We start from the raw sequence: 25,857 nt of genomic DNA, 5'->3' as shown, positions 1-25,857 counted from the left end.
AAATGTAAGGCCAGACACTATCAAACTCTTAGAGGAAAACATAGGCAGAATACTCTATGACATAAATCACAGCAAGATCCTTTTTGACCCACCTCCTAGAGTTAGGGAAATAAAAACAAAAATAAACAAATGAGACCTAATGAAACTTAAAAGCTTTTGCAAAGCAAGCGAAATCATAAACAAAATGAAAAGACAACCCTCAGAATGGGAGAAAATATTTGCAAACGAAGGAACTGACAAAGGATTAATCTCCAAAATATACAAACAGCTCATGCAGCTCAGTATCACAAAAGCAAACAACCCAATCCAAAAATGGGCAGAAGACCTAAATAGACATTTATCCAAAGAAGACATACAGATGGCCAACAAATACATAAAAAGCTGCTCAACATTGGAGTAGCTTTTGGAGTAATCCAAAGCTGTAATCCAATGTATGCTCCAATCCAGCATCATTGGAGTAATGCAAATCAAAACCACAATGAGGGATCACCTCATACCAGTCAGAATGGCCATCATTAAAAAGTCTACAAACAAATCCTGGAGAGGGTGTGGAGAAAAGGGAACCCTTCTGCACTGTTGGTGGGAATGTAAATTGATACAGCCACTATGGAGAACACTATGGAGGTTCCTTAAAAAATTAAAAATAGAACTACCATATGACCCAACAATCCCACTACTGGGCATATACCCTGAGAAAACCATAATTCAAAAAGGTTCATGTACCACAATGTTCATTGCAGCACTATTTACAATAGCCAGGACATGGAAGCAACCTAAATGTCCATCAACAGATGCATGGATAAAGAAGATGTGGCACATATATACAATGAAATATTACTCAGCCATAAAAAGGAACAAAATTGAGTTATTTGTAGTGAGGTGGATGGACCTAGAATCTGTCATACAGAGTGAAGTCAGAAAGAAAAACAAATACTGTATGCTAATGCATATATATGGAATTTTAACAAGCGGTACTGATGAACCTAGTTGCAGGGCAAGAATAAAGATGCAGATGTAGAGAATGGACTTGAGGGCACGGGGTGGGGGAAGGGGAAGCTGGGATGAAATGAGAGAGTAGCATTGACATATATACACTACCAAATGTAAAATAGATAGGTAGTAGGAAGCTGCTGCATAGCATAGGGAGATCAGCTCGGTGCTTTGTGACCATCTAGAGGGATGGGATAGGGAGGATGGGAGGGAGGCTCAGGAGGAAGGGGATATGGGGGTATATATATACATATAGCTGATTCACTTTGTTGTACAATAGGAACTAACAACATTGTAAAGCATTTATACTCCAATAAAGATGTGAAAAAAACTAGAGATTAAAATTAATTCATGTAGTATATTAAAATTTTGAATTATTTCCTAATAATTAAAAATTGGGAGATTTCACATAAAAATCTGGATTTCTAGATTTTCATGGTAGACCAACACAACTGGCAATGGATTCTCGGCACAGCCCTGAGTCTATGCCTTCTGGGCTGCCATTGTTCCCTGACAGCCCCTTTTCCCTGCCCTTCCAACCCTGCAGGCTTGTGAATCGTTGGTGGTTCCTCAGATAGAGCATCAAGGGAATGGGACAAAGTTGTGGCTTTAAATCACGATTCCAATAGTACCTGTGCACCTATGGCAGTCTTGAAACATCATCACGGGTCCTTTGCCATTTCATTTCATGTTTACCTTCCCTCCTGTTGAATTTGCATGAGTTTATGACTGCTTTGGCCAATAGAATCTGGGAGAAGTGACTATGTAACTTTCAAAGTTAGGTTATAAAGGTCATGCAGTTTCTTCTTGTTCACTGGAACACCCTCTTTTGGAACTAACCTAGGACCATCATGCTGGAGAGGCCATGTGTAGGCATTCTGGTCAAAAGTCCCCTTGATCTTGGCAATCATTCCACAATGTATATGTATGTCAAATCATCATGTTGTACGCTTTAAATCTAAACAATGATATTTGTCAATTGTATCTCAATAAAATTAAAAAGAAAAAAAGTCCCAGCTGAGTCCAGCCTACCAGCTATCCCTGACAAAGCACCAGACATGAGTGAAGCCATCTTCAGTCCTCCAAACCAGCCCATCTGCCAGGTGAATACTACTGAGAGATTTCAGGGCTACTTGGAAGAGTCATACAGCTGAGCCCTGCTCAGATACTTCACTGCAGAATCATGAGATACAATAAATTGTTACTATTGTAAGCTATGGGGTAGTGGGGGGTTTTGGCAGTCAATTAGACAAAGGATTTAAAGCTCTGTGCCTTAGTTTGATCAGGTATAAAATAGAATTCAGAAAATATGTCTTGTCCTTTTCATACAGATGAAAATAGGAGCAATTTAAAGAATGGATTTAGCAACACATTGGAAAACACCAAGTACTATTCAAATAATGTTATTATGATTATAAAAGACTGATGGCTTTGTGACCATCTTTACCACTTCACCAAGCCTCAGTTTCTTTATCTTTAAAATAGAGATATTAATAGCTATCACTGGCTGTGATTAAGTACTTAGCACAGCACAAAGCACGTAAGTAGTTCCTTTTCCTTTACTTCTTTTTAGAGCCTTCTAATTATTGTTTCTTCTTTGTAAGGTGTTTCAAGTTTGACTGTCCTTGGACTCATGTACCTAAACTCCAATCTCTCCCTTTTCCACATCAAAACTGAGCAATCCTGAGTGAGCTTCAATTACTCAAGATCCTTCTAAAAGGTATGGTGGGGGAGGGGAGAATGGCATGCCCATTCTTTCAGAAGCAGCATATTGCAATGAAATGAGCACAAATCTTGAAATCAAGAATTTGGTACCTGTAGGATTTCATGATGCCTCTCACATCTAGGCAACTTCAAATCAAGGCAGCATATTAGAACACTTCACGAAAAGAGATGCAATGGCATGGTAAGGGAAATGGGACAGTTTACTGTCTGTGGTTCTAAATCAAATTAACTCGTCCAGCTCAGGAGAAGAATACTTCCTTGATCTATTCAATATATAGCTTTTGATGTGTATTCCAAAGGATCTGATGCCAGATGTTTCAGATTTGCTGGTTGTGGTATGGTTATTTGGTACTTTTCTCTAAGGTGCTCAGCAATTTCGAGGCGGGTAATTTGTTTCATTCCCTATGCAATTAGTTTGGAAAACTAATATTCAGTATTTATATCTATATCTGATATGCCCAAGGAGTTTGCCATTTCTTTACTTCCTATAGCCTAAGAGGGAGAAGCCTTCAAGTGATACAGATGTTGTGATAAAGACAGACTTGGTGGGGAACTTAGAAGGCACAACCTCTTTTTCCAAGATTAGATTGTTGATGGTCTGGGCCTCTTCTATTTACTTTCCCAGAGCCTGGGGTAGACCAAGGACGTGAAGATCATACAGGATAAGTGTGCCATGCAGTTTTCGGGCAGATTGTTGTGCAGTTAAACACTTGCTATAGGAGTCCATGCGTTACTGACCCTCCCAAGTTGGGCCCCAACAAGGGTCCTCCTGCTGGGTGTGGCTCATGCCAATAGAACGAGACCGAGTTTGGTTCAGAAGAAAAGGATGATCAAAGAATGGAGAGGTGAGAGCTTGCACTGGAGAATTGTTAATGGGCTTTGCTTGGTGACACCTGAAGTTGGTCTCAGTGTGTGTGGATCAGACTTATGTCATGAAGCAAGATGCAAAAAGCACTTTGTTAGTAAAGCCTGTGAATGTAGTATATATTTTTTGTTTGCTCAGCTTGAAATGCTTTTCCCTACATCCACATCCACATAAACCTAGTCACTCTCATCCATATTTTAAGACATTCTTTTTGCTCTGGAAAAACCTTACTTGAGTCATCTGAGCAAAATTATTCACTCTACTTGTTGTAGCCCTACTTTTTGTAGTACTTACTTTGATTGCAGGATAGCATTTGTTTCTATACATTGGTCTTCCTGACTAGACTGTGAGCTCTTTCTAGATAAATGCCATGCCTGTTTCTTCTATGATAACTCACTACACAGCACGGGGATTGATTTTGAGAAAATACCTAGTAAATAATTGGATAATTATTTACAAGGCTTTGGAAACAAAATAAAAGCAGAAAAGACTTAAAGGATTTTGGAGAAGAGAAAGGGAACTTGTACAATATTTATTGAATGCCTAATATATGTCATTTAATGTAGAATAACTTATTTGTTCCTCAAAGCACCCTTTAGAAAAAAAAGTATTATTGTCCTCATTTGACAGAGCAGGAACTGAAGCTCAGAAAGTGTAATAAATATATCAAAGTCACACAGCCAAGATTTGGTTAATTCAGAATTTGACTTGAAATCTGTGTGATTCCAAAACCCTAAGTCTTTTATACTATCTTTTCTACTTCTCAGTGAGGTTAGAACTCATAGTGTATGTTCCTAGTGAACAGGATTTCTGGAAGTCTGATTTATTTTACTCCATTTTGTCAGAAGAGAAGGCTTAGCCACTTCCCAAACATCAGGCCTGTCTCCACCTAGTGACTTCCTGACTTCCCGGCTACTTCTACGATCCAATATTCTCAGACGGTGAAGAGACCAAGAACTTGATTAGGCTTTGGTTAGCAGTAGGTGAAAGGACTGTGCACATAATCACATAATTTTTAAAGCTTGATTAGGCTTTGGTTAGCAGTAGGTGAAAGGACTGTGCACATAAAAATCACATAATTTTTAAAGCTTTATTGAGGTATATTCAATATACAAAAAACACACACATATTTGAAGTGTATAATTTGGTAAATAGGCATGAAAACATAGTTCCCTTGTACCTCTGTGTAGAATGGCCAGTAATGTTAAATAGAAGTGGTCCAAAGTAGTCCCTTGATTTGCTCCTCATCTTAGGGGAAAGCATTCAGTCTTCTACTATTAAGTATGATGTTTGCTTCACAGTTTTTGTAGATGTGGTTCATTAGATTGTGGTTGTTCCTTTCTATGCCTTGAGTGCCGAGAGGGTTTTTGTTTGATTTTGTCTTTTTTTTTCTAGCCAGAATTGGATGTTGGATATCATCAGAGGATTTTTCTGAATCTACTGAGATGATTATATGTTTTTCTTGTTAATCTGTTAACCTAATGGTAAATTACCCTCAAGATTCTTTATAACTTTTAGATTCCATGTATCTATGATTATAGGGTATTTAAATACTTGGATATATCTTATCAAAATTCTAGTATTGTTTTGGACATCATAAGTCTAAAGGCTAATAACTAAAGATGATATAAATATATATCTTAGGTAGTGTAGCAAATTTATACTTATTAGACTTGTAGCTGGAATTCTTTTCATCACATGGGCTTTGATATTTATTAACTTTTTCTTACCTAAAATAAAATTATTCCTGACTATACAATTCTGTAGGTTTTGATACTCAGAGTCATGCAACTACTCCTAAAATCATGACACAGATTCATCTCTCTCTCTCTATGCCAAAATTCCCTTATGTAGTTTCTTTCTAGGTAAGCCCAGTACCCCCGTCCGAACCTTGAAAACCATTGATTTGTTCTCAATATTTATAGTCTCACCTTTTCCTGAATGTTGTATGCATGGATTCACACAGTATGCAGTCTTTGGGGAGGGCCTTCTTTTGTCCAGTAAAATGCATTTATGATTTGTTGATGATGTTTTGCATATCCATAGCTTGAGAGCACATTTTCTTGCCAGCTTCCTGTACGGAAATGATTATAAGCTGTTGGGAATGTGGTATATTTATTAAAAGAAAATGGAATCATATACATAAGTGGTGAAGTGGGGAGGCTATGATTTGGTTCATTGTAGTATAAAAGTCACATTTTTCAATATACAAAAAACAAAACAAAGAAAAACTGTGAACTATGGGCCAGCAGGTGACAATATCCTTCAAGCGCACAAACAGGAGGGACCTTGTAGGAGGTCCAAGTCCCTGCCATAGTCATTCTCTGTCTATTTTGCGTATTTAGTAGTTATTCATTAAATTCTTGCTTGATGAATTAGGCTGGATTAGATAGCACTGTTGTATGTGTAGCCTATATGGTATTGATAGTGTGAAACAGTTGAATAAAGATGGGATAGGTGGGGTAAGGTTTAGTGAATGGAGTTAAACTTTTCTTCCTAATGAGGCATACATTTTCAGCTCAGGCCCCCATTGGTCAGATCCTCTGACAGAATAGGCAGTGTGAGACAAGAACAGCATGAGGCCCAGAAGAGTTTCAGCAATGATAGGAAAAATGACAGATACGGTAGATCTCATTTGGTTAGCCATTTCACTCTAAAGGTTTTCTCTAACCCTTTGGGGAAGTTGAATAGGACATAAATATCAGGTTGCCATTGTATAGTATATACAATCCAATGCAAAGTGTGCTTTTGTTAATTGTATTACAAACTGAATATTCTTAGTGCGTGAAGGAGATTCCGCTCTCAACTGATGCTCTGGATGTCTCTGTAAGGTCTTGCATAAAAAGAAACTCTCTAGATATTCTGAAGACTGGCAGGTGCATCTCAGGAGAAGCCCTCCCAATCCCAGTACAAGTCATATCTGACCCGTAACTAGGAAACCTTCAGGTCAGGGTCGCTGGTATTGGTGGGGAGCAGTGAGCTCTGGGGTGGGTTGGGAGACTGACACTGACACTTTGTAGGACATCTGGGAAAGTAAAGTTCCCTCCCCTTAGACAGCAGGGAGCAAATTACTAGGCAAAAGAAGCCCAAACTTACAACAAAAGCTGTCAGGCACTCATTCACAGCAAATGTCAGACTCCAGACACCAACTGCTAATGTGTTAAAAAGCACTGATTAGGAATTATTGAAGCTGCCTATAAACTTTCAATTACCATTATTTAAGAAAGTCTGAAATGAGATGATTCTAATTCCACCAGCATTTTATGTTTTTCTTAGAGGTTTCAAATCTGTGAATGTCAGCATTTACAAAATTTAGTTGAGAGATATAATTGTAATAAATGCATTATAAAAGAAGGAAACAGGATTGAATACATATAAGCATCAACTTTAGATCATATGTACAGCATTAATTTTGGAATTGGTTTGTGTGATGTACATAAAAATAATATATATATATTATAAGTTTATATATATATATAAGTTTATATATAATATATAAGTTTCATGAGGGTAGAATTTTAATTCTATTTTGTTAATTGATATACACTAAGCCCCCAGAACAGTTTCATGCATCCAGTAAGTTCTCAAAAAATGTTGAATTGAAGTAGAGACGAGAAAGTAAAATAAAAATAAAAATTTGCAAACCAGAAGGCCTGTATAGTTGCTATGATTGGGCAAGAAATTTGACTCTAAATTTCCTAGAAACTAAAGTGAATATGAAATCATACTTGGTTACATAGCTTATATTGTAAAAAGGATGCCAAATCCATTAAGGGGAAATTAAGTTCTTCTAGGGCTAAACTTTCTAAGAACTTCCCAATATAGAGATTCATAAGAATCAGCAGTGAGTTTTGGGGGTTATTTTTCATAGCAATTGTCAGTGAAAGTTGAGAGCATAAAGCTAAACTTCAACATATCAGAGATAATCATGAATGGGTGGTAAAAAAAAATGAATAAACAGAAACTTCAATTCAATAGAGTTGGGAGACCAGAAGGGGGGCTCTCATGCCCTGTGACAATAGGCAGAGCCCAACAGGAAAATGAAGGGCTTCCTCTTCCTTGCTGGCAAGAGCGCCCAGTGAGAGACTGTCAGAACTCAGCCAATGAAAAGCTGTGGGCTCTTTGTTTACTACAACCCTCCCAACTTCCTTTTCCCCTCTATGAAACAGTTCTTCTCTCCATCTTTGCTGGAGACTTGCGCATGGCTCACCATGGTTGCAGACCCCGAAGAGCAATTCTTTACTGATCCTGAGAAATAACTGGCAGTCTAATTGTTTTAGGTCAACAGAAATTATACTTATAATATATACTTATAAGAAATTTCTTATACTAGAAAATATCCCTTCTGGTGTAAGATGAGAGGAGTTGGAAGGGGGCAGCAGGGAGTGATATGTGAAATTGTACAGGTAGGCAAAGCCACACTGTGGCTGAAAGAATTTGGCTTCTCAGAAATTGTCTCCCATATGTCTTGTTAGTCATCTCCTGATCAACCTTGTTTTTAATCATTTACTCACTCAGAATCATTAATCACTTTTTATGCCTCAGTTGCTGTAATAGATGCTGAGGATACAAGATAAATTCAACATAGTCTGGTTCTTAGGGAGTTCTGAATCTGGTAAAGGAGAAAAGCAAGTCAATGAGTCATTATGGAGAATAGTTAGGAGTTTGGTCCCCATGGTATGTGTGGGGACACAGCAGAGGCATCTAAATTAAGCTGGAGTCAAAGCAGGCTTTCCAGAAGAGGAGACCATAGAGCTGATGTTTAAAGATATATTTGAGTTAACTGAATAAATAAGGGAGAGAAGGCACCCTGAGTGGAGGAGTGGCATGTGTACTGGGAAATTGTAATTACTGTCTGGGGTGGAGGGCAGTTCTGTAGAATAAGATAAGCTTCTGGGGATTAAGGAGAGAGGAAGGCAAATGAGTAGGAAGAAAGGTGATGGAGAGCCTTGTGGGTTTTGTGGGTTAAGGTAAGAACGTTGAACTTTATCCTGAAAGCTATGGACAGCCATGATCATCGGAAAAACAAGATTGTAGTGATTACAAGGCACTTTTTTTAAAAATTTTTATTGTTTTGGCTCCATTGGGTCTTCATTGCTGCGCATGGGCTTTCTCTAGTTAACGGTGAGCGGGGGCTACTTTTCGTTGTGCTGTGCGGGCTTCTCACTGTGGTGGCTTCTCCTGTTGCAGAGCATGGGCTCTAGGCACGCAGGCTTCAGTAGTTGTGGCGTGCAGGCTTAGTTGCTCCGTGGCATGTGGAATCTTCCTGGACCAGGACTTGAACCCGTGTCCCCTGCATTGGCAGGCAGATTCTTAACCACTGTGCCACTAGAGAAGTCCCTACAAGGCATTTTTAATTTAATGATTAGTAGTTTTAATCTTGGTCAAAGAGGGATTCTTCATGCTGTTCTTTTGGTTCTAAGAGGCAGTTAGTAACAAAGACTTAGGAGATCTGAGTTCAGATTTCAACTCTGCAACTCTTGGGACCTTAAGAAAGTGATGTAACTTTTCAGAGCTCCAGTGCCTTCATTATAAGTAGAGTTAATAATGACTTCTTAAAATGTAGGTTTGATGCTGAAATAATGTGAAACAGCCCCAGTTTTCACTGGGCACTTATATCAGTATTTACTGATTCTGAAACTCACGTGGTCTGATTTTCACTTTGAGGTTGTTTTCCCAGAGCCTTTTTTGGAAGGTGGTGTCTATATTGTGACTCTCTCTGCTCTTTCTTTAGTTCACAGTATTCCTGTGCCTTTTGGACTCAAGCTCCAGTCATATCCAAACTCATCCTTCAAGCCAGGGCAACTTGGGTCTGTAGAGAGTTCCTAAAAAGTCTCAGAGTAGCAGATCTTGTCACTAACTAGAATTAGAGCAAGTGGCAGAAACATGTGGTTCTCATCGAAACCTCTGGATAAGAACATTGCAAAACTTAACACAGTCAGGATCCGCCAGTGCATCAGCAGATCGAGTCGTGAAATCATCCAGAAGTTAACACTGCTCATTAATGATGAAAATGTTATGAGGATGTGCTCTGGGTGTGGAGAGGAGGGTGGCCGTGACTTAAATAAAGACAGGGAGGCAGAGGCATATTTTTGAAATCAATTTTTCTTAAAATCAACCCATTCAAAGTAAGTCATTATAAAGCTAACCAAGGATAACAGCTCTATCCATCAAATCTTTTGCCTTCTCAGTCGAGTGAAATCTTTTTCTTCCCTTTATAATCAAAACTGAGAGGGCAGTTGAATTTCCCAGTTAGAGGCAAAAGAGTCTTTTCTTGACCCCTGCTCTTTATCTCCATTGAATAGCTCACTCCATTTTAATGTTAGTTTTGTTATTCATATTATTTTTTTGCAAAATTATTCCCAGAGGAAGAAGAGTATAATGAAAAAGTATCAGGCTTTTTATTTGAAGAACTAATCAGATTTCAGGAAGACACACCAGTGCACTGTAGGCTTTCTGGGCAGGAAGCTAAAATGATCTCTTCCTCACTACGGTTATGTAAGTACTCGTTTAGCAGAGAATGAGTTTTCTGGCCTTTATAGGGAAGGCTCATAGAAGGAGGTGGAGGGTTCTATTGTTAACAGCAGGAGGGATACCAGGCCCATGTTAAGAACATTTCCTTTTGAAAAATTGAAATATTATCCTAATAGCTGCAGTGTATTAATTCTTCAGTCTCATTCCAGGAAGAAATGAAGTTATTGTGGAAGAGGACTGCCTCAGAGAGGATGCCTGCCTCTTAGTCAAGATAGGTTCATTATGGCTAATGAATTACATGTGGCTTATTGTATTTCACAAAGCCCAGAGTACACAATAATATACTCATGAGACCAAGTTGGATTCAGCCATGTGCTAGGATTCAACCCATAAGGGTAAGAAAAATCAACAAAGAAGTGTGGTTTTTTTCTATTTAATATTGTTCTGAGTATTATGTAGGTAAACTGAGCTTTCTGAAGACATACCATAGCTTCAGCATTTGAGGAAATCTAAGGCAGTATTTAATCTAGGACCTTCATGTTATAACTGAAGAATCAGAGGTGTCTGATTTGCTAAAAGTCATGGAGGTGATTAGGGCCAATTATAGACCAAGAGACTAGGTCTTCTGAATTGCAGTACCAGCCTCTTTCTTACATTGCATTCTTGAGGAATTCCTTAACTAGTCTAACTTTATTAAGAGCATAAATTTGAGGGATGAAAAAGCATCTAATACCTGTTGAGCAGTTAATAGATGTTTAGAGTGGTGCTTGGGGGCTCTTAAATTTAATATTTCATTTAATCTACAGTGATCCTGTGAAATCAGTATTATGCTCACTCTACAGTTACAGAAACTGAGGCTCAGGGAACTTGACTTGGTCAAGGTACCAAAGTTAGGATATGGGAACTGGAATTAGCTCCAAGGTCAATTAGGCCCCTAAATTACCACAAACTACTACCTGACACTTAGTATGAATGTAGGAAATCATAAATTCTGAGTTGGTATTGAAATTAGAGGAAACCAACTTCCATCTTCAATTTAAGGCAAGATTTTTCTTTACAGAATTCCTGAAAAATGTTCACCAGTTTCTATTTTAGCATCTCCAGTCATGAAGAACTCTCTCTCGTAAGATATCTAACCCTTGTAGATATCCAGTATAAAGTATTGCCCATATTTGATTTCTTAGTTTACCCTTATAACTAATATCCCCTAGGTCATACTCTTATATTCCATTCTGCATGATATACTCAATCATTCATTTATTAATTCAAAAATATTTATTGAGTATCTATCACATGCCAGTCACTATATTCTGGGAATACAATGGTAAGTAAAGCAATACCATACCTATCTTCATGGATTTTGCATTGTTTAAGCAAGGATTTGGGTGTAATTCATACTTGAGTAACTGGAAGAGGAGAGAATTAATAACAGAGCAAATAGAATTTTTAAAAAAAGATAACCCAGGCTCTAAAATGTAGCTTGCTCAAAACTATAATAAAATGTTTATGTAGAAGGCAGCTGACATGCCTTTGAGGGTCACTTAGAAAATGAAATATGGGGAGAATTTTTCCTTTGAGAAAGCAATGAAAAAATTTGCTTAGAGCATCTAAATGGCTCCTTAGAGATCTGGCTGAGTTATGGCCAGTGACATAAAGGAATCCCCAGCAAACAGGGCTATATGTTTGGCTGGAGGCAAATTGTGTTAGCTGCTAGACTTTCCATTGTGCAAATATTGATTTCAGAACATAGTGTAAATAGGGCTATGGTCCAGTCCTGAAGTAGCACCTGATTAGACAGGGTCTCAGAGGATTCACCGGGAAGATCCAGTTCTATCATAATAGATAAGAAGCAGACCTGGGGAAGGCTTGAACAGAGGCTGCTGGGAAAATACCTTTCCCAGGGAAAGACTGACTAATCTCTAAGCACTTATTGTAAGCTAGAACCTTTACATAGTTATCTCAGATAATCCTCACAACAGTTCTCTGAAAGAAGAATATTATCCCTCTATTATAGATGAAGTAGACCAAGTCTCTTGGAAGGTAACTTATAAGCCGAGGAGTTGGAATTCTCACCCATGTGTATCTGACTCCTAGTGCTATGCATTTTCCTTTACATCATGCTGTTCTCTTCACATTTCTATGAAGGCAACTGGCAGATTCCTTGAAACTCTGAGTTGAGATTTCAGAAGAGGCAGGTTGAAGCTAGAGAAACTTAAGTTTCAGGGCCCTTCATTTGCATAGGACCCATTCAAGGTCTTTTGTGGCCTTAGCAATAAGGTCATATATTTTTATAAACATTGCAACACTGACATATTTGCATATTCTTTTTCTTAAAGAGTGCCTCCATAATTATAAAAAGTCTTTGCCTCCATAAAATCTGTTCTAAAGCTATTTAGAGAACAGTCATCATTCATTCAACAAACTTATCTCAAATGCCTAATACATGCCAGGCACTGTGCTAAAGTGCTGTTGATACAGCAGTGAATAACTTAGAACAAAGATTCCTGTCCTCATGGAACTGATAGCCTACAGGCCACGTGCATTGTCAGAGTCCTGTCAGGAAAGGCATGCTACACATTAAATGGATAATTTGAAGAAAATATAATAAAGGGGCTATTTACCAAGATGTGGTTGGGTGTAGGTAAACTGGAAAGAATGGTACAGTGTTCTCTGGTTAGTAACAGGAAAGCACTAACTTGATGGACAAGGGTAGGGAATGGTTACTAACTAGGGACAGAAATAGTTGTGTGAAGAGAACTGCCTGATAGGGGATGAAACCTTTAGTTGATGGCAACTAACCAGTCATAATGGGAGGGAGGAGGGCAATAAACATCCTCCTTTCTCTTGTCCTCTGAGTTCTTGCTAGTATTCCCCATCGATCAAACCCAGCTGGAAGTTAGAAAGCAGGTTATTCCATTAGTATATTCATACAGATCAGCCTCCTGGATGATGTGATACAGAATAGTAGAAAGTGGATATGGAGGAGAAACAGATGATATACATCATATACATCATATGTGTTCAGTTCAACCCTTAGAGCTCTGGTGAGGATGTAGTCTGGGGAAAAGGGTTACATCAAGTAGAATGCCAGTTCTCTAGTATTGATGTTGTTTAGGAGAATAATATAATACTATTAATAATAAGAGAACATACTTATTGACAGCATACTCAGTTGTAGACATGACCTGAGATTTTGCAGCATCTGATACCACATAAGTTCTCTCCTTTAAACAATATTCTAAAGGATTCTAGAAGTTGGTTTTTTGCCAACTTTGAAGTATTTTCCATCAATATAGGAAGAGTTAAACTTCCTGAGGGATCCTTTCATATCTCTCTATGTTTTATATCTTAGGGTCTGTAGAACAAAAAAGAAAAACCATTGGGTAACTGTATATATGAAGAATTCACATTCAGTCAGCCATAGTGAGGATCATAAAAGACTGAGAATCACTAACTACTGAATCAAAATGGATACTGTTTTGCAAATGCCTTAGTTACCCCCCGATTCTCTCTCAGATTGGGTACATGTTAAAGGTCCATTGGACCTAGGAGGCAGAATGTGAAAGACACAAGGCATTGAATAGCTCCCATTTCCTTCTTAAAACATTCTCAAGCAGAAAGGCTATTCCCAAAGAGAACCAAAAAGGACTGACCTATTTATGAGAATGAATTGATTTGTCCACCTAAGAGACATGTATCAAATCACTCATGCCACTAAGATTGGATATGCAAATGAGTTCTTTCAGAATTCCTCAAAGTTTCCCAAAGTAAACTTGGAAAAGTTCACAAAGTTAACAATGACTTTTTCCACATCCGTGACATCAAACATACATTAACCAGTACTTAATATCCAGAAAGTCTGATCCTTGTTGGAGTAAATGAGGTACCTAAAAATACCAGGGAAATCTAGACCCCAAATTATGCTTTGAATTAAAGAATTATTAAGCTGTAAATTGTACTTACAAATTATTCATTGAATGCCTTCATTTGACAGATGAAAAAATTGTAACCTAGAAAAGGAAAATGACTTGTTCAAGGTCACAACATGAGTTAGTGGCAGAGTTGTGATCAGTAGCTTTTGTGTCCAGTGTCTGGGCCTATGGTCCTTATAGTTACATTATACTGGCTTTCAGAGACATAGACAGGAAGACCAGTGGTCTGAGAGTCCCTGAAGTTTACTCACTCAGTCCATGAGAGAAAGAATGTTTATCATTCCTCCGATAACATAGAGGGAAAAACCCAGTGTTAAAGAACTCGATTGGAGAAAAAACTATAGGAGAAAGGAAAGTGCCTAAAATAGTCTCATCTGTCTACACTTTCAAAAGGAGAGTTTAACCTGCACAATCTTGTTTGACATCACCAGGTCGTTAGCTTCATGGAATGTGAGCAAGGCAGTCGCTTCTGAGACTATCTGTGGGCAAATGATCGTACCTCTAAGATATGTTAAGAAATTTAATCAGTATATCATACTGTACAAACTAGATTAAATGAAAAATGAATAAATGGAGTCCATGCTCTGATAATTGCTGGACAACTTCATTCTTCAAGAGTCATTCAACTGACCCACACAACTGATGCTCTACTCCTTTTCTTGAGCAGGCATGGAAAACTTGAGACTTCTGTGTTCAGACTCCCAGCTTTCCCAAGACTCCACTATCTGAATTTAGCTTTTGATAAAACAAGAAAATTCAGCTGTGCCCTCTTTTGAACCACTATCTTTCCATTTAACTGGATCTGGTCCAAATGAGTTTACCTGAGCTGTGATATAGTCACACTTTCCAAGAAGCCATTGATTCTACTAGCTGTTATCTGCCTAACATCAATTGCCACCTGAGTCACAAATAATATGGACTTTTTCTCTGATGTCACCAGGGATGAGAAGCACTTACTTCCTTTCATTGATAACTAATATCTTGCTCTTTATATTTTGTTATTTTTGTTGAGCAGGGGGTCATTTTCTATTCCCATGGAGTTCTCCGAGAATGTCCTTGACTTATTCTTCCAACAGTCAACACTCCCAATGTATTTTCAGTTGGTTGGTGTTGACAAAGCCAACTTATATATTAGAAATGTTGAATCTTGAAACAGATGAAATGGTACAAGAATACTGCCAGAATGGAGAACTGGTGAGCTCCCCTTCTACTTCAGATTGTTATTCTCTTTCTCATTTTGCCTAAACATTAGTAACTTATAGAAATATTCTGGGTCAGCTAGGAAGTTTCTCAAGATGTTAGAGAATGATATTTCTATGTTTTGAGGGAGAAAAATAATGCCCTTCTTAGTACACTTTATTTTGAGCCTATGTCAGTTAACTGTTCATTTCCAGTTCTGTTCGTGACATAGAAAATCATCCATGCATCCATGCTCTGGACTACAGGCCATGATGAATATCAAAGTTCAGGCTTATTTTTCTATGACTATTAACCAAGGATTGAAGCATATCAAATAAGATAAAGTCAGGAAAAAAGGTTGCTTTCAATAGGGAAATTTGGCCCATGGTAGGTAAATAATGAATCCAGTGTGAGTCACTTGTCATATAAGCCTACAAAAAGACAATCTGACATTTGTCTTCTTATACATTTAGAAGGAAAATAAATATATCCTGGAAATCTATGAACATTGATATGCTACACCATCAAAAATCCTTTGAAGGGGGCTTCCCTGGTGGCGCAGTGGTTGAGTTCGCCTGCCGACGCAGGGGACACGGGTTTGTGCCCCGGTCCGGGAAGATCCCACATGCCGCGGAGCGGCTGGGCCCGTGAGCCATGGACACTGAGCCTGCGTGTGTGGAGCCTGTGCTCCGCAACGGGAGAGGCTACAACAGTGAGAGGCCCGCGTACCGCAAAAAAAAAAAAAAAAAAAAAAAAAAAATCCTTTGAAGGTACCTAAGTTACCCTAGATGACCGTAAAAGTTCAACTATGCCCAACTCATGTATTAAACTCATAGCATTCTGAAGACTCATCTTTTAGCCACGAATTTATACAATTTTCAATATTAATATTCACTACCGGGGAAGAGCTATGAGAAAGATTGGGAAGGCCTACTCAAATACAATTTAATAAATTTAATTTGTACTTGAGATAGAATCAAACTTCAAATGGGGTGAACCAAGAGCAATGAGAAATGACAGATGGAAAAGTATATGAAACCTTTTTGAACTGATTAATTAATTGACTTATTGCATCATCCAATAAATACTAACTGAATGCTTACCAAGTTTGATATACTACATCCATTGGGTGACTAAAACATATGGTCTGTGCTCTTACAGAATACACAATCCAGTAGTCTTTAGATAGCATTTGTAACAACAGTATGAAAGTATATATCAATGAGGGAGCTATATGCTTTCTTGACCATACTTCTAGGTAAAAAAAAATACTTTTGGTATGAGCCCAGAGGTCCCTCAAGAGGGGGTACTCCCTAAGCTATCCCTTTGCTTCTAGTTTACATCAAATGCTGGCTTTGTTTTATTTTTAATTAAAAAAAAATTTAAATACATCTTTATTGGAGTATAATTGCTTCACAATGCTGTTAGTTGCTGTTGTACAACAAAGTGAATCATCCATATGCATACATATATCCCCATATCCCCTCCCTCTTGAGCCTCCCTCCTACCCTCCCTATCCTACCCCTCTAGGTCATGGCAAAGCACCAAGCCGATCTCCCTGTGCTATGCTACTGCTTCCCACTAGCTATTTGTTTTACATTTGGTAGTGTATATATGTCGATGCTACTCTCACTTTGCCCCAGCTTCCCCCTCCCCACTGTGTCCTCAAGTCCATTCTCTATGTATACGTCTTTATACCCGCCCTGCCACTAGGTTCATCAGCACCATTTTTTTTTTTCCGTACGCGGGCCTCTCACTGCTGCAGCCTCTCCCATTGCAGAGCACAGGCTCCAGACGTGCAGGCCCAGCGGCCATGGCTCACGGGCCCAGCCGCTCCGCGGCATGTGGGATCCTCCCAGACCAGGGCACGAACCCGTGTCCCCTGCATCGGCAGGTGGACTCCCAACCACTGCGCCACCAGAGAAGCCCTTCTTTTTTTTCGATTTCATATATATGTGTTAGCATACCGTATTCTTCTCTTTCTGACTTACTTTGTATGACAGACTGTAGGTCCATCCACCTCACTATAAATAACTCAATTTCGTTTCTTTTTATGGTTGAGTAATATTCCATTGTATGTACGTGACACATATTCTTTATCCTTTCATCTGTTGATGGACATTTAGGTTGCCTCCATGTCCTGGCTATTGTAAACAGTGCTACAATGAACATTGTGGTACGTGACTCCTTTTGAATTATGGTTTTCTCAGGGTATATGCCCAGTAGTGGGATTGCTGGGTCGTATGGCAGTTCTATTTTTAGTTTTTTAAGGAACCTCCATACTGTTCTCCATAGCGGCTGTATCAATTCACATTCCAACCAACAGTGCCAGGAGTGTTCCCTTTTTACCACACCCTCTCCAGCATCTGTTGTTTGTAGATTTTCTGATGACGCCCATTCTAACTGGTGTGAGGTGGTACCTCATTGTAGTTTTGGTTTCCATTTCTCTAATAATTAGTGATGTTGAGCAGCTTTCTATGTGCTTCTTGGCCATCTATATGTCTTCTTTGGAGAAATGTCTATTTAGGTCTTCTGCCCATTTTTAGGTTGGGTTGTTTGTTTTTTTGTTATTGAGTTGCATGAGCTGTTTGTATATTTTGGAGATGAATCCTTGGTCCGTTGATTCGTTTGCAAATATTTTCTCCCATTCTGAGGGTTGTCTTTTCGTCTTGTTTATGGTTTCCTTTGCTGTGCAAAAGCTTTTAAGTTTCATTAGGTCCCATTTGTTTATTTTTGTTTTTATTTCCGTTACTCTAGGAGGTGGATCAAAAAAGATCTTGCTGTGAGTTATGTCAGAGAGTGTTCTTCCTATGTTTTCCTCTTAAGAGTTTTATAATGTCCGGTCTTACTTTTAGGTTTCTAATCCATTTTGAGTTTATTTTTGTGTATGGTGTTAGGGAGTGTTCTAATTTCATTTCATTCTTCTACATATAGCTGTCCAGTTTTCCCAGCACCACTTATTGAAGAGACTGTCTTTTCTCCATTTTATATCCTTGCCTCCGTTGTCATAGATTAGTTGACCGTAGGTGTGTGGGTTTATCTCTGGACTTTCTATCTTGTTCCATTGATCTATGTTTCTGTTTTTGTGCCAGTACCATATTGTCTTCATTACTGTAGCTTTGTATTATAGTCTGAGGTCAGGGAGTCTGATTCCTCCACCTCCGTTATTTTCCCACAAGACTGCCTTGGCTATTCGGGGTCTTTTGTATATCCATACAAATTTTAAGAATTTTGTTCTAGTTCTGTAAAGAATGCCATTGGTAATTTGATAGGAATTGCATTGAATCTGTATATTGCTTTGGGTAGTATAGTCATTTTCACAATATTGATTCTTCCAATCAAAGAACATGGTATATCTCTCCATCTGTTTGTATCATCTTTAATTTCTTTCATCAGTGTCTTATAGTTTTCTGCATACAGGTCTTTTGTCTCCCTAGGTAAGTTTATTCCTAGATATTTTATTCTTTTTGTTGCAGTGGTAAATGGGAGTCTTTCCTTAATTTCTGTTTGAGAGTTTTCATCGTTAGTGTATAGGAATGCAAGATTTCTGTGCATTAATTTTGTATCCTGCCATTTTACCAAATTCATTGATTAGCTCTAGTAGTTTTCTAGTGGCATCTTTAGGATTCTCTATGTATAGTATCATGTCATCTGCAAACAGTGACAGTTTTACTTCTTCTTTTCCGATTTGTATTCCTTTTATTTCTTTTTCTTCTCTGAGTGCCATGGCTAGGACTTCCAAAACTGTGTTGAATAATAGTGGTGAGAGTGGACATCCTTGTCTTCTTCCTTACCTTAGAGGGAATGCTTTCAGTATTTCACCATTGAGAATGATGTTTACTGTGGGTTCGTCATATATGGCCTTTATTATGTTGAGGTGGGTTCCCTCTATGCCCACTTTCTGGAGAGTTTTTATCATATATAGGTGTTGAATATTGTCAAAAGCTTTTTCTGCATCTATTGAGATGATCATATGGTTTTTCTCCTTCAATTTGTTAATGTGGCGTATCACATTGATTGATTTGCGTATATTGAAGAATCCTTGCATCACTGGGAGAAATCCCACTTGATCATGGTGTATGATCCTTTTAATGTGTTGTTGGATTCTGTTTGCTGGCATTTTGTTGAGGATTTTTGCATCTGTGTTCATCAGTGATACTGGCCTGTAATTTTCTATTTTTTTAGTATCTTTTTCTGGTTTTGGTATCAGGGTGATGGTGGCCTCATAGAATGAGTTTGGGAGTTTTCCTTCCTCTGCAATTTTTTGGAAGAGTTTGAGAAGGATGGGGGTTAGCTCTTCTCTAAATGTTTGATAAAATTCACCTGTGAAGCCATCTGGTCCTGGACTTTTGTTTGTTGGAAGATTTTTAATCACAGTTTCAATTTCATTACTTGTGATTGGTCTGTTCATATTTTCTATTTCTTCCTGGTTCAGTCTTGGAAGGTTATACCTTTCTAAGAATTTGTCCATTTCTTCCACATTGTCCTGTTTATTGGCATAGAGTTGCTTGTAGTAGTGTCTTAGGATGCTTTGTATTTCTTCAGTGTCTGTTGTAACTTCTCCTTTTCATTTCTAATTTTATGGATTTGGGTCCTCTCCCTCTTTTTCTTTCTTTCTTTTTTTTTTTTTTGTGGTACGCGGGTCTCTCACTGTTGTGGCCTCTCCCATTGTGGAGCACAGGCTCCAGACGCGCAGGCTCAGTGTCCATGGCTCATGGGCCTAGCCCCTCCGCGGTATGTGGGATCTTCCCAGACCGGGGCACGAACTCATGTCCCCTGTATCAGCACGCGGACTCTCAACCACTGCGCCACCAGGGAAGCTCTCCCTCTTTTTCTTGATGTGTCTGGCTAATGGTTTATCAATTTTGTTTATCTTCTCAAAGAACCAGCTTTTAGTTTTATTGATCTTTGCTATTGTTTTCTTTGTTTCTATTTCATTTACTTCTGCTCTGATCTTTATGATTTCTTTCCTTCTGCTAACTTTGGATTTTGTTTGTTCTTCTTTCTCTAGTTCCTTTAGGTGTAAGGTGAGATTGTTTATTTGATATTTTTCTTGTTTCTTGAGGTAGGCTTTTATAGCTATAAACTTCCCACTTAGAACTGCTTTTCCTGCATCCGATAGGTTTTGGGTCATTCTGTTTTCATTGTCATTTGTCTCTAGGTATTTTTTGATTTCCTCTTTGATTTCTTTAGTGATCTCTTGGTTAATTAGTAACATATTATTTAGACTCCATGTTTTTGTGTTTTTTACATTTTTCCCCCTGTAATTGATTTCTAATCTCATAGCGTTGTGGTCAGAAAAGATGCTTGATATGATTTCAGTTTTCTTAAATTTACTGTGGCTTGATTTGTGACCCAAGATGTGATCTATCCTGGAGAATGCTCAGGGCACACTTGAGACGAAAGTGTAATCTGCTGGTTTTGGATGGAATTTCCTATAAATATCAGTTAAATCTATCTGGTCTATTGTGTCATTTAAAGCTCCTGTTTCCTTATTAATTTTCTGTTTCGATAATCTGTCAATTGGTGTAAATGAGGTGTTAAAGTCCCCCACTGTTATTGTGTTGCTGTCGATTTCCTCTTTTATAGCTGTTAGCAGTTGCCTTATGTATTGAGTTGCCCCTATGTTGGGTGCATATTTATTTATATTTGTTATATCTTCTTTTGGGATTGATCCCTTGTTCATTGTGTAGTGTGCTTCCTTGTCTCTTCTAACATTCTTTATTTAATGTCTATTTTATCTGATATGAATATTACTGCTCCAGCTTTCTTTTGATTTCCATTTGCATGGAATATCTTTTTCCATCCCCTCACTTTCAGTCTGTTTGTTTCCCTATGTCTCATGTGGGTCTCTTGTAGACAGCATATATATGGGTCTTGTTTTTGTATCCATTCAGGAAGCCTCTGTCTTTTGGTTGGAGCATTTAATCCATTCACATTTAAGGTAATTATTGATATGTATGTTCTTATGACCATTTTCTTAATTTTCTTGGGTTTGTTTTTGTAGGTCCTTTTCTTCTCTTGTGTTTCCCACTTAGAGAAATTCCTTTAGCATTTGTTGTACAGCTGGTTTGGTGGTGCTGAATTCTCTTAGCTTTTGCTTGTCTGTAAAGCTTTTGATTTCTCCATCGAGTCTGAATGAGATCCTTGCTGCGTAGAGTAATCTTGGTTGTAGGTTCTTCCCTTTCATCACTTTAAGTATATCATGCCACTCCCTTCTGGCTTGTAGAGTTTCTGCCGAGAAATCAGCTGTTAACATTATGGGAGTTCCCTTGTATTTTATTTGTTGTTTTTCCCTTGCAGCTTTCAGTAATTTTTCTTTGTCTTTAATTTTTGCCAGTTTGATCACTAAGTGTCTCGGCATGTTTCTCCTTGGGTTTCTTCTCTGTGGGACTCTCTGCACTTCCTGGACTTGGGTGGCTATTTCCTTTCCCATGTTAGGGAAGTTTTCTAATATAATCTCTTCAAATATTTTCTCTGGTCCTTTCACTCTCTCTTCTCCTTCTAGGACCCCTATAATGCGAATGTTGTTCCATTTAATGTTGTCCCAGAGGTCTCTTAGGCTGTCTTCATTTCTTTTCATTCTCTTTTCTTTATTTTGTTCCACAGCAGTGAATTCCACCATTCTGTCTTCCAGGTCACTTATCCATTCTTCTGCCTCAGTTATTCTGCTATTGTTTCCTTCTAATGTAGTTTTCATTTCAGTTATTGTATTGTTCATCTCTGTTTGTTTGTTCTTTAATTCTTCTAAGTCTTTGTTAAGCATTTCTTACATCTTCTCGATCTTTGCCTCCATTCTTTTTCCAAGGTCCTGGATCATCTTCCCTATCATTATTCTGCAATATTTATCTGGAAGGTTGCCTATCTCCACTTCATTTAGTTGTTTTTCTGGGGTTTTATCTTGTTCCTTCATCTGGTACATAGCCATCTGCCTTTTCATGTTGTGTATCTTTCTGTGCATGTTCCATTTTTCTTTCTTAAGATTGCTTTGGCTGTTCAGGGTCCTTTGTGTTTCCATACGAATTGTAAAATTTTTTGTTCTAATTCTGTGAAGAATGGCATTGGTGTTTGACAGGGATTGCATTGAATCTGTAGATTGCTTTGTGTAATGTAGTCATTTTCACAATATTGATTCTTCCAATCTGAGAACATGGTATATTTCTCCATCTGTTTATGTCATCTTTGAATTCTGTCATCAGTGTTTTATAGTTTTCCGACTAGAAGTCTTTCACCTCCTTATGTAGATTTACTCCTAGGTATTTTATTCTTTTTGCTGCAATGGTAAATGGGATTGTTTCCTTAATTTCTCTTTCTGATCTTTTGTTGCTAGTATATAGGAATACAAGATATTTCTGTGCATTAATTTTGTATCCTGCAACCTTACCAAATTCATTGATTAGTTCTAGTAGTTTTCTGGTAGCATCTTTAGGATTATGTATGTATAGTATCCATGTCATCTGAAAAGAGACAGGTTTACTTCTTCTTTTCCAATTTGTTTTCCTTTTATTTCTTTTTCTTCTCTGATTGCCTTGGCTAGGAGTTTTAAAACTATGTTGAATAAGAGTGGTGAGAATGGACATCCTTGTCTTGTTCCCGATCTTAGTGGAAATGCTTTCAGTTTTTTACCATTGAGTATAATGTTTGCTGTGGTTTGTCATATCTGGTCTTTATTATGTTGAGGTAGGTGCCCTCTATGCCCATTTTCTGGAGAGTTTTTTCATAAATGGGTTTTGAATTTTGTCAAAAGTTTTTCTTCGTCTATTGAGATGATCATATGGTTTTTATTTCTTAATTTGTTAATATAGTATACCACATTGATTGATTTGCATATATTGAAGAATCCTTGCATCCCAGGGATAAATCCCACTTGATCATGGTGTATGATCCTTTTAATGTGTTGTTGGATTCTGTTTGCTAGTATTTTTTCAGTATTTTTACATCTATGTTTATCAGTGATACTGGTCTATAATTTTCTTTTGTTGTGATATCTTTTTCTGGTTTTGTAACAGGGTGATGGTGGCTTTGTAGAATGAATTTGGGAATGTTCCTCCATCTTCAATTTTTTAGAAGAGTTTTAGAAGGATCAGTGTTAACTCTTCTCTAAATGTTTGATAGAATTCACCTGTGAAGCCATCTGGTCCTGGACCTTTGTTTGTTGGAAAATTTTTAATTACAGTTTCAATTTCATTACTTGTGATAGGTCTGTTTGTATTTTCTATTTCTTCCTGGTTCAGTCTTGGAAAATTGTACCTTTCCAAGAATTTGTCCATTTCTTCATGGTTGTGCATTTTATTGTCATATACTTATTTGTAGTAGTTTGTTATAATCCTTTGTATTTCTGCAGTGTCAGTTGTGATTTCTCCTTTTTCATTTCTAATTTTATTGATTTGCATTCTCTCCCTTTTTTTCTTGATGAGTCTGGCTAATGATTTATCAATTTTGTATATCTTCATAAAGAATCAGCTTTTAGTGTTTTTTGATCTTTGCTATTGTTTTCTTCACTTCTATTTCATTTATGTCTTCTCTGATCTTTATGATTTCTTTCTTTCTACTGACCTTGGGTTTTGTTTGTTCTTCTTTCTCTAGGTGCTTTAGGTATAGAGTTAGATTATTTTTTGAGATTCTTCTTGTTTCTAAAGTGAGAGTGAATTGCTATAAACTTCACCCTTAGAACTGCTTTTGCTGCATCCCATAAGTTTTGGGTCGTCGTGTTTCATTGTTATTTGTTTTATGTATTTTTAGTTTTCTTCTTTGATTTCTTCACTGATCTCTTGGTTATTTAGTAATGCACTGTTTAGCCTCCATGTATTTGTGTTTTTTTACATTTTTTTGGTAATTGATTTCCAATCTCATAGTGTTGTGGTCAGAAAAGATGCTTGATATACTTTCAATTTTCTTAAATTTTCCAAGGCTTGATTTGTTACCAAGGTGTGATCTATCCTGGAGACTGTTCCATGTGCACTTGAGAAGAAAGTGTAGCCTACCACTTTCTGGTGGAGTGTTCTATAACTATTAATTAAAACTATCTGGTGTATTGTGTCATTTAAAACTTGTGTTTCCATATTTATTTTCTGTTTAGATGATTTGTCCATTGGTATAAGTGGGGTGTTAAAGTCCCCTACTATTATTTTGTTACTGTCAATTTCCCCTTTCATGGTTGTTAGCATTTGCTTTATGTATTGAGGTGCTCCTATGTTGGGTGTGTAAATATTTATAATTGTTATATCTTCTTCTTGGATAGATCCCTTGATAATTATGTAGTGTTCTTCCTTGTCTCTTGTAACATTCTTTATTTTAAAGTCTATTTTCTCTGCTATGAGTATTGATACTCCAGCTTTCTTTAGATTTCCATTTGCATGGAATATCTTTTTCCATCCCCTCACTTTCAGTCTGTATGTGTCCCTAGGTCTAAAGTGGGTCTCCTATAGACAGCACATATATGGGTCTTGTTTTTGTATCCATTCAGCCAGTCTGTGTCTTTTGGTTGGGGCATTTAATCCATTTACATTTAAGGTTATTATTGATATGTATGTTCCTATTACCATTTTCTTAATTGTTTTGGGTTTGTTTTTGTGGGTCTTTTTCTTCTCTTGTGTTTTCTGCCTAGAGAAATTTGTTTAGCATTTGTTGTAAAGCTGATTTGTTGATGTTGAATTCTCTTAGCTTTTGCTTGTCTGAAAAGCTTTTGATTTCTCTGTCAAATCTGAATGAGATCCTTGCTGGGTAGAGTAATCTTGGTTGTAGGTTTTTCTCTTCCATCACTTTAAATATATCCTGGCACTCCCTTCTAGCCTGCAGAGTTTCTGCTGAAAAATCAGCTGATAACCTTATGGGGATTCCTTTGTATGTTATTTTTTGTTTTTCCCTTGCTACTTTTAAGATTTTTTATTTGAATTTAATTTTTTAAAATTTGTTTAATATGTGTCTTTATCTGTTTCTCCTGGAGTTTATCCTGTATGGGACTCTCTGTGCTTCCTAGACTTGGGTGACTATTTCTTTTCCCATGTTAGGGAAGTTTTCCACTATAATCTCTTCAAATATTTTTTCAGGCCCTTTCTTTTTCTCTTCTTCTTCTGAGACCCCTGTAATTTGAATGTTTGTGTGTTTAGTGTTGTCTCAAAGGTCTCTGAGATTTTCTTCAATTCTTTTCATTCTTTTTTATTTTTTTAATATTTTAAAAAATTTATTTATTTTATTTATTTATTTTTGGCTGTGTTGGGTGCTCATTTCTGCATGTGGGCTTTCTCTAGTTTCACAGTGCAGGGGCTACTCTTCGTTGCGGCATGCAGGCCTCCCTCTGTGGTGACCCCCCCATTGCGGAGCACAGGCTCCAGGTGTGCGGGCCCCAGTAGTTGTCGCTCATGGGCTCTAGAGGGCAGGTCCAGCCGCCGCGGCGCACAGGCTTAGCTGCTCCACGGCATGTGGGATCCTCCCAGACCAGGGCTCGAACCTGTGTCCCTCATGTTAGCAGGCGATTGTCAACCACTGTGCCAACAGGGAATCCCCATTCATTTTTCTTCATTCTGCTCCTTGGCAGTTATTTCCACCATTTTGTCTTCCAGCTCACTTATTCATTTCTCTGCCTCAGTTATTTTGTTATTGGTTCCTTCTAGTGTATTTTTCGTTTCAGTTATTGTGTTGTTCATTCCTGTTTGTTTGTTCTTTAGTTCTTCTAAGACTTTGTTAAACATT

General features: G+C 37.7%; 1 long non-coding RNA gene across 1 annotated transcript in view; it reads left to right on the top strand.

Annotated features, from left to right (window-relative positions):
- LOC117202852 (uncharacterized) overlaps positions 1 to 25,857 on the top strand; it is a 278,339-nt gene that overhangs the window by 194,183 nt on the left and 58,299 nt on the right. Inside the window, exon 5 of the long non-coding RNA XR_007471360.1 lies at positions 2,595 to 2,710. This is a non-coding gene — a long non-coding RNA (uncharacterized LOC117202852). The remainder of the gene's footprint in view (positions 1 to 2,594; positions 2,711 to 25,857) is intronic.

Source organism: Orcinus orca, chromosome 1 (assembly GCF_937001465.1).
Source record: "Orcinus orca chromosome 1, mOrcOrc1.1, whole genome shotgun sequence".
In the NCBI taxonomy this organism is placed as follows: domain Eukaryota; kingdom Metazoa; phylum Chordata; class Mammalia; order Artiodactyla; family Delphinidae; genus Orcinus; species Orcinus orca.
Note: the sequence above shows the minus strand (reverse complement) of the source record. Positions and strands in the feature narration are given on the sequence as shown.